Source organism: Gossypium arboreum, chromosome 10 (genome assembly GCF_025698485.1).
Source record: "Gossypium arboreum isolate Shixiya-1 chromosome 10, ASM2569848v2, whole genome shotgun sequence".
In the NCBI taxonomy this organism is placed as follows: Eukaryota; Viridiplantae; Streptophyta; class Magnoliopsida; order Malvales; family Malvaceae; genus Gossypium; species Gossypium arboreum.
The window spans coordinates 122,072,992-122,081,043 of record NC_069079.1 but is presented as its reverse complement, the minus strand read 5'-3'; positions in this window follow the sequence as shown (position 1 = coordinate 122,081,043).

The window sequence follows — 8,052 nt, the reverse complement described above, 5'->3', positions numbered from 1 at the left end:
TAACTCATCTCCCACAATTTATGGTGATTTTCCAAAGTCACGTTACTGCTGCTGTCCCAAGCAGATTTATTACCAAATCACTCTTTCACACCTAACTTGCATGCTTGTTATTTAAACATGTATATCACCAATCAATCATCACATATCTATGATTTTACTTAAGTATAATCTCCATTTCATCATTTTAAAGCACAACATGTTAGTCGATTTTTCCCCTTAGCATCTAAGGCACATGCATGCTCATTTGTTTGGCTCAACTTCACCTATCTTCCATTTTTCATCAAAAGAACATGAAACAACAACCATTTCCTTCATTTTAATTCATGACTAAATGCTCACAACACAACTAAAACCAAAATATGCTTCAAGAGTTAAGGTAGAATCAAGAAGAACTCATGAACATCAAGATAGAAGCAAACTACCATGAATTTACCTTCAATTTTCTTCCCCAAGTGACCAAACATTCAAGAGCTTTCTCCTTTCCTTTCTCTTCTCTAACTTTAGGCTATGATGAACAAAGATGGACAAAACTTTGTTATTTTCACCCCTTTTTCTTTTAATAAAATTTCATATTTCATCCATTTAATTCTTTAATACAAAAGACATGAAATGCCCATCATGGAACATTTACCTAAACCATTATCATGGAACATTTACCTAAACCATTATCATGGAACATTTGCCTAACCTATTATCATGGAATATTTACCTAATCCATTATCATGGAACATTTACCTAACCCATTATCATGGAATATTTACCTAATCCATTATCATGGAACATTTACCTAACCCATTATCAATTTGTACCATGAATTATGGATATCAAGTGCTCATATTGTCTACAACAACATGATGGCTAGCCACTTCATGTAAAATGGGAGGTTTGTCATGCAAATCCTCCTATTTTGCACTCCTATTTATTTGGCCACTTCAATTTAGCCTATAGCATTTTCAAACATTTTCACATAGGTCCTATTTCATAATTTCACTCACAAATGACAAAATTAAAGCATGAAATTTTGCCAACATTCACGAAATTCGAAAATTGGGCGTTATAACTCTACCCCCTTAAAGAAATTTTGGCCTCGAAATTTACTCGATCCAAATAGTTGAGGGTATTGTTGACGATAGTCTCTTCGATTCCCAAGTAGCTTCTTCCTTCCATGATTACGTAAAGTACTTTCACTAACGGATGATTTCCTTCGAGAACCTTAACATCTCGAGCCAATATTTGCACAGGCTCCTCCTCAAAGGTCAAATCAGTCTGAACTTCAATTTCTGCAACTGGCACGACATGAGCAGGGTCAGCACGATAACGTCTTAACACGGAGACGTGAAAAATATCGTGAATCCTATCTAACTCTGGAGGCAATTCCAACTGATAAGCCACTGGGCCTACTCGCTTCAAAACCTAATAAGGGCCAATGAACCGCGGACTCAACTTGCCTTTCTTACCGAACCTTAATATCTTCTTCCAAGGAGAAACCTTTAAGAAGACCATATCACCTACTGAGTACTCAATCTCCTTACGCTTCAAATCTGCATACGACTTTTGCCTATCAGATGCTTCTTTTAACCGGTCCCTAATTATTTTGACCTTATCCTCAGTATCAGCTACCAACTCTGGTCCAAGAACTTGTCGCTCTCCTAGTTCGGTCCAACAACTAGGTGTATGACACCTTCATCCATACAGTCCTTCATACGGTGCCATTCGAATACTCGCCTAGTAACTGTTATTGTACGCAAATTCTGCCAACGGCAAGTAATCCTCCCAACTACCTCGAAAGTCAATCACGCATCCCCTCAACATGTCCTCCAGAATCTAAATAACCCTCTCTGACTGACCATCAGTTTGGGGATGGAAAGCCATACTAAAGTTCAATCGCGTCCCCAATGCCTCATGTAACCTTTGCCAAAACTGAGATGTAAATCTGGGATCCCAATCAGAAATAATTGAAACTGGGACTCCATGAAGTCATACAATCTTCGCCACATACAGCTTGGCTAACTTTTGAAGTGAAAAGTCAGTACGAACAGGTATGAAATGGGCCGATTTGGTCAACCTATCAACAATCACCCACACCGAGTCTTTCTTTGATGGTATCAAGGGCAGCCCACTCACAAAGTCCATGGTTACCCTCTCCCACTTCCAAAGTGGTATCTTCACTGACTGTAACAGTCCAGAGGGTAATTAATGCTCAGCTTTCACTTGCTGGCATGTCAGACATTTCCCTACAAACTCCGTTACTTCTCGTTTAAGTCCAGGCCACCAGTACAATTCTCGCAAGTCATGATACAACTTATTCCCTCCAGGATGCATGGCACATAGTCCCCCATGGGCTTCCTTCAATATTGTCTGCCTTAAATCAGAGTCCTTCGGAACACAAATTCTTCCTCGAAAACATAGAACTCCATCACCATTTAAACCGAACTCAGAAGTTTCCCCTTCCTTAACTTGTTGAAAACGAGCAACCAAATACTCATCTTCCAACTGCTTTTCCTTAATCTGGTCCACCTAGGTTGGCCTTACTTGCAATTCAGCCAACAAACTGCCATCATCATACAGACTCAAACGAGCAAACATTGCTCTCAGATCAGATACGATTCTACGACTTAAAGCATCGGCTACCACATTAGCCTTGCCTGGGTGATACTCGATCGAACAGTTATGATCCTTAAGCAACTCAATCCATCTCCTTTGCCTAAGGTTCAGCTCCTTCTGAGTCAACAAATACTTAAGACTTTTGTGGTCTGTGTATATAATACATATTTCTCCGTACAAGTAATGTCTCCAAATCTTAAGTGCAAATATCACTGCTGCCAACTCTAAATCATGAGTCGGATAGTTCCCCTCATGAGGCTTAAGCTACCGTGATGCATATGCAACCACCTTACCCTCTTGCATTAACACGCAGCCCAAACCCACATGTGATGCGTCACTGTACACATTAAAATCCTTCCCAGACTCCGGCTGAATTAACATAGGTGCTTCAGTCAGAACTTTCTTCAACTTCTCAAAAGCTTCCTGCTGCTTCTCAGTCCATACAAACGGTACTCATTTCCTTATGAGTTTTGTCAGAGGTGCTGCCATCACAGAAAAACCTTCCACAAACCTTCTGTAATATCCTGCCAACCCTAGGAAACTCTGAATTTTCGACACCGTCCTAGGTGGCTTCTACTCCAAAATTGCTTCAATCTTTCGAGGATCCACCTTAATCCCTTCGGCAGAGACCACATGTCCTAAGAAGGTTACCTCCTTCAACCAAAATTCACACTTGCTAAACTTCGCAAAGAGTTCCTTCTCCCTTAGCACTCGCAGCAGTATACGAAGATGCTCATCATGTTTCGCTTCAGTTTCAGAATATACTAGGATATCGTCAATAAAGACAACTACGAACTGATCTAAAAATGGTTAGAACACACAATTCATCAGATCCATAAACGCTGCAGAGCGTTAAATCGATCCAAATGGCATAACCGAAACTCGTAATGACTATCTTGAGTCCGAATCTTTGTCTTATGGATATCTGCCTCCTTGACCCTTAACTGATGATATCCAAATCGAAGGTCGATCTTGGAAAATACAGAAGTTCCTCTAAGTTGGTCGAATAGATCGTCAATCCTTGGCAGTGGATACTTATTCTTAATCGTCAGTTTGTTCAACTAGCGATAATCAATCCACATCCGCATCGTACCATTCTTCTTTTTCACGAATAGCACTGGTGCTCCCCATAGAGACACGCTTGGCCTAATAAAGCCCCTATCCAACAACTCTTGAATTTGAGCATTTAACTCTACTAACTCCTTCGGTGCCATCCTATACGGTTCGATAGACACAGGCGCTATTCCAGGCAACAAGTCTATTCCAAACTCAACTTCTCGATTCGGAGGCAATCCTGGAAGCTCCTCCGGAAAAACATCTTGGAACTCATTTACGGTCCTAACCTTATCCACTGTCAGTCCCTCCTCTTTCGACTGACTTACAAATACCAATTAGGCCTCACAACCTTTCCGAATCCACTTTTCGGCTCTTAATGCCGACACCACATTAGACAAATAATCCCTTCTCTCACCTATCACCATAACCTCATCATCCTTTGTAGTTCTTAACACCATTCGTTTAACAGCACAATCTAGAGTCGCCTTATGCTTAACAAGCCAATCTATTCCCAGAATAAGGTCAAACTCTCCGAATGGTAACTCCATCAGATCTCTAGGAAAAACCTTGCCTTGAATTTCTAAGGGTACATTCCTATACAGTTTGTCTACCCTAACCGAGTGACCCAAGGGACTTAGTATGAATACCCCAGTCACAATCTTCTCAGAGCAGTCCAAGTCATCCATAATCCGTTCTGTGGCCTCCAACCAATATTCCGCCACATTCGGGGCTATACTAGACACGCCCTTAAAGATCTCCGTTCCGTTAGTCCCGAAGTCATTCAGAAATAGATCCCTGAATTTCGTTGCCCGAACTTGCTCTGGCAACCCTTTTCAGAACACGAAGCATTGCTTGTGACAGGGCATCATCCTCGGCGGCCCTATCATACGGCCCATTCTCATCCGTCGGTGGTGGTCATGCTACTCTAGTGGGTATGTGTTCAGAAGACGAAGATCCAGCTTGAGTACTACCTTGGTCTCGACCACGGCCTCTTCCCCGAGTAGCTCTCGTACTCATATCGATTTATCTTGTTTACGAATTTTTATGCATCAATTCAATATTCCAGTGTTTATTACAGATGTTCTATGAATCAGACAGTAATTCAAAGTTTGTTTTCGCAGAATCGAAGTCTAGCTACAGTTTCAGTCTCTTATCAGATTTTCCTATGGTTTCAGAATCATCCTATCTAGAGTATCCTAGTAGGGTTTCAGTACAGACAGATAAGTTAGAAAAATATTCAGAAGAGTTCAGAGTAATACTTACAGACTTGAGCCGGAGATTCGGAATGTCACCTTCTAAATATCTAAATTTTGAAAATCAAGTTTTTCACATTCTTTATAAAATTTTTATTTTCGAAAATCTTTGTTTTTGTAAACCTATTCCACAACCGAGTTGTTGCAACCTAGGCTCTGATACCACTAAATGTAGCACCCCAAACCCGGCCCAGACATTATGACCAGATCTGACATGCCACATCGAAGCGTTCAAAACATTTTATATTGTTGATCCAGAAAAAAACTTACTTAGTGTTTTAAAAGATAATTTCATTATAGGTTAAAGTGAATGGAAGCTGTGCACCAGGTAGGAAACCGAAAAAGAGGTGGTGAGTCCATCGGACTGCTTAAGTACCAAGCTCCCTTCGGATCCAATCCTAGACATGAATACTGCCATTGCCACACCTTAACGTCATGGATATTTCTACGAAACCGATTTTGATTAAGTCATTTTTAGGAAAAGTGATTAATTTTGGAAAATACTTTCATTACGGAAGCTTTGCTTGTTGTCGTATTATTTTGAAATCAATTGTTGTTTTTGAAAACGCGCCCTAAAGCTATCCAATTTCAACAGTTAAAATAAGTAATACCTATCTTAGTAACACATATTAAAACCATAAAAAATAATTAAGCGGTCTTATTACATTTAAAAACCCAAACCTCAACGTAAATAATAGGATGTCTAGTTCACCAGAAGAAAACCAAACTTTCAGAACGGGTGGCCACTCCGAATTCCCTCACAGCTCCAAGCCCACTATGGTTGGGGATTTCCTGCGTGGATGAAAATAAAAGGGTGAGTTTGGGGAAACTCGATGTGTAAGGAAAACCCATTCAAAGCCCAAGTTAGTTCAAGCCTATTGGGCCTAAGCCCATTCGATTAAAGTGGTTCGGACCGAGCCCTTTTCAGATTATAATAACCGGGCCTTAGCCCTTATTCAGATAACAGATATAGCCCATAGGCCCATTTCAAAATACATGCAACATCAATAACATATGCAAGCCCATTTGGGAGACTACTCAACCCACCAACCACTACACTCCACCCGCACCACCATACACTCCATGTGGGAATAGCTCAACCCACCCAAACCCAACACTCCACATTCTTGACCTTTTTGCTCATTATCATAAATTGAGGCAAAGCCTACTTTCAAGACTTCCTTCGTCAATATCCCGGTCCATGCATCAGATAATAACAATGTGGCATGAAGTAAATAACAACAGTCAAACATGCATTTAGGTCAATTTAACCCTAGGGGTATTTGGTAATTTATCTCCTAGGGGTAAACGTAAATTTTCCACTTTTAAAGGTATTTCAAGAATTTATCTATTTTAGGGTTTTTCATGCATATTCCTACCTTTCACGTACTAACAGAATCACTACCGAGGGTTCTTACCGAATTGGGCCCGTGGCCCATCATTCCAATTTTGGCCCATTAAGCCCAAAAATATCGAGGGCACAGAAATCATGCACTTTGCTGTCCAAACATTGCAGATTACCAAAAACATTAATCGATTTTCCTCACGAGCATTCGCACACTCAAAAATCTACAAAATACCGGTTTTCGACATTTCGGCTTTTTGACTTTTGCCGATCTAGACTAAGAAAGAGGGTGTTAGTTACACACCTGTTTGCGACGATATGCTGACGAGATCCACACACGAACCGCCTACAATTGGATTACTAACACGTTAATCTAACTATTCAAATACGAACTACGTATTAACCCTGTAACGACCCAAAATCCGTGGGCACCAGAAAAGTGTGTTGAGGTGTTACAAACCCCTTACAATATTTGGCCAACCACACCTACAGATCATAGTAAGCTTATAAGAAAACAATAAGCAACTCATTAACAAATTTTTGTCAATGTTTACCACATAATCATAATTTCACTGCAAGCTGTCTTCCTGAGTAACAGTCACTAAATTATTTATAACTGGAGCTACGAAACTCCAAATCAAGTGCCATTAATTTTCCCTGAAAATAGACTCATATATCTTCTATCCATAAAATTTTCAGAATTTTTGGTATGGCCAATCAATACCATATTTTTCTTAAAGTTTCCCATGTTTCACTGTTTGACTAATCTGACCACTCTTCATTACGAATCAAATTTCTCATTGTACAGAATTCAAAATATGTTCTCGTTTATTCCATTTGAAACTAGACTCATTAAGATTTAATTACATAATTTATGCAGCTTCTAACTCATCTCCCACAATTTATGGTGATTTTCCAAAGTCATGTTACTGCTGCTGTCCCAAGCAGATTTATTACCAAATCGATCTTTCACACCTAACTTGCATGCTTGTTATTTAAACATGTATATCACCAATCAATCATCACATATCTATGATTTTACTTAAGTATAATCTCCATTTCATCATTTTAAAGCACAACATGTTAGCCGATTTTTCCCCTTAGCATCTAAGGCACATGCATGCTCATTTGTTTGGCTCAACTTCACCTATCTTCCATTTTTCATCAAAAGAACATGAAACAACAACCATTTCCTTCATTTTAATTCATGACTAAATGCTCACAACACAACTAAAAACCAAAATATGCTTCAAGAGTTAAGGTAGAATCAAGAAGAACTCATGAACATCAAGATAGAAGCAAACTACCATGAATTTACCTTCAATTTTCTTCCCCAAGTGACCAAACATTCAAGAGCTTTCTCCTTTCCTTTCTCTTCTCTAACTTTAGGCTATGATGAACAAAGATGGACAAAACTTTGTTATTTTCACCCCTTTTTCTTTTAATAAAATTTCATATTTCATCCATTTAATTCTTTAATACAAAAGACATGAAATGCCCATCATGGAACATTTACCTAAACCATTATCATGGAACATTTACCTAAACCATTATCATGGAACATTTACCTAACCTATTATCATGGAATATTTACCTAATCCATTATCATGGAACATTTACTTAACCCATTATCATGGAATATTTACCGAATCCATTATCATGGAACATTTACCTAACCCATTATCAATTTGTACCATGAATTATGGATATCAAGTGCTCATATTGTCTACAACAACATGATGGCTAGCCACTTCATGTAAAATGGGAGGTTTGTCATGCAAATCCTCCTATTTT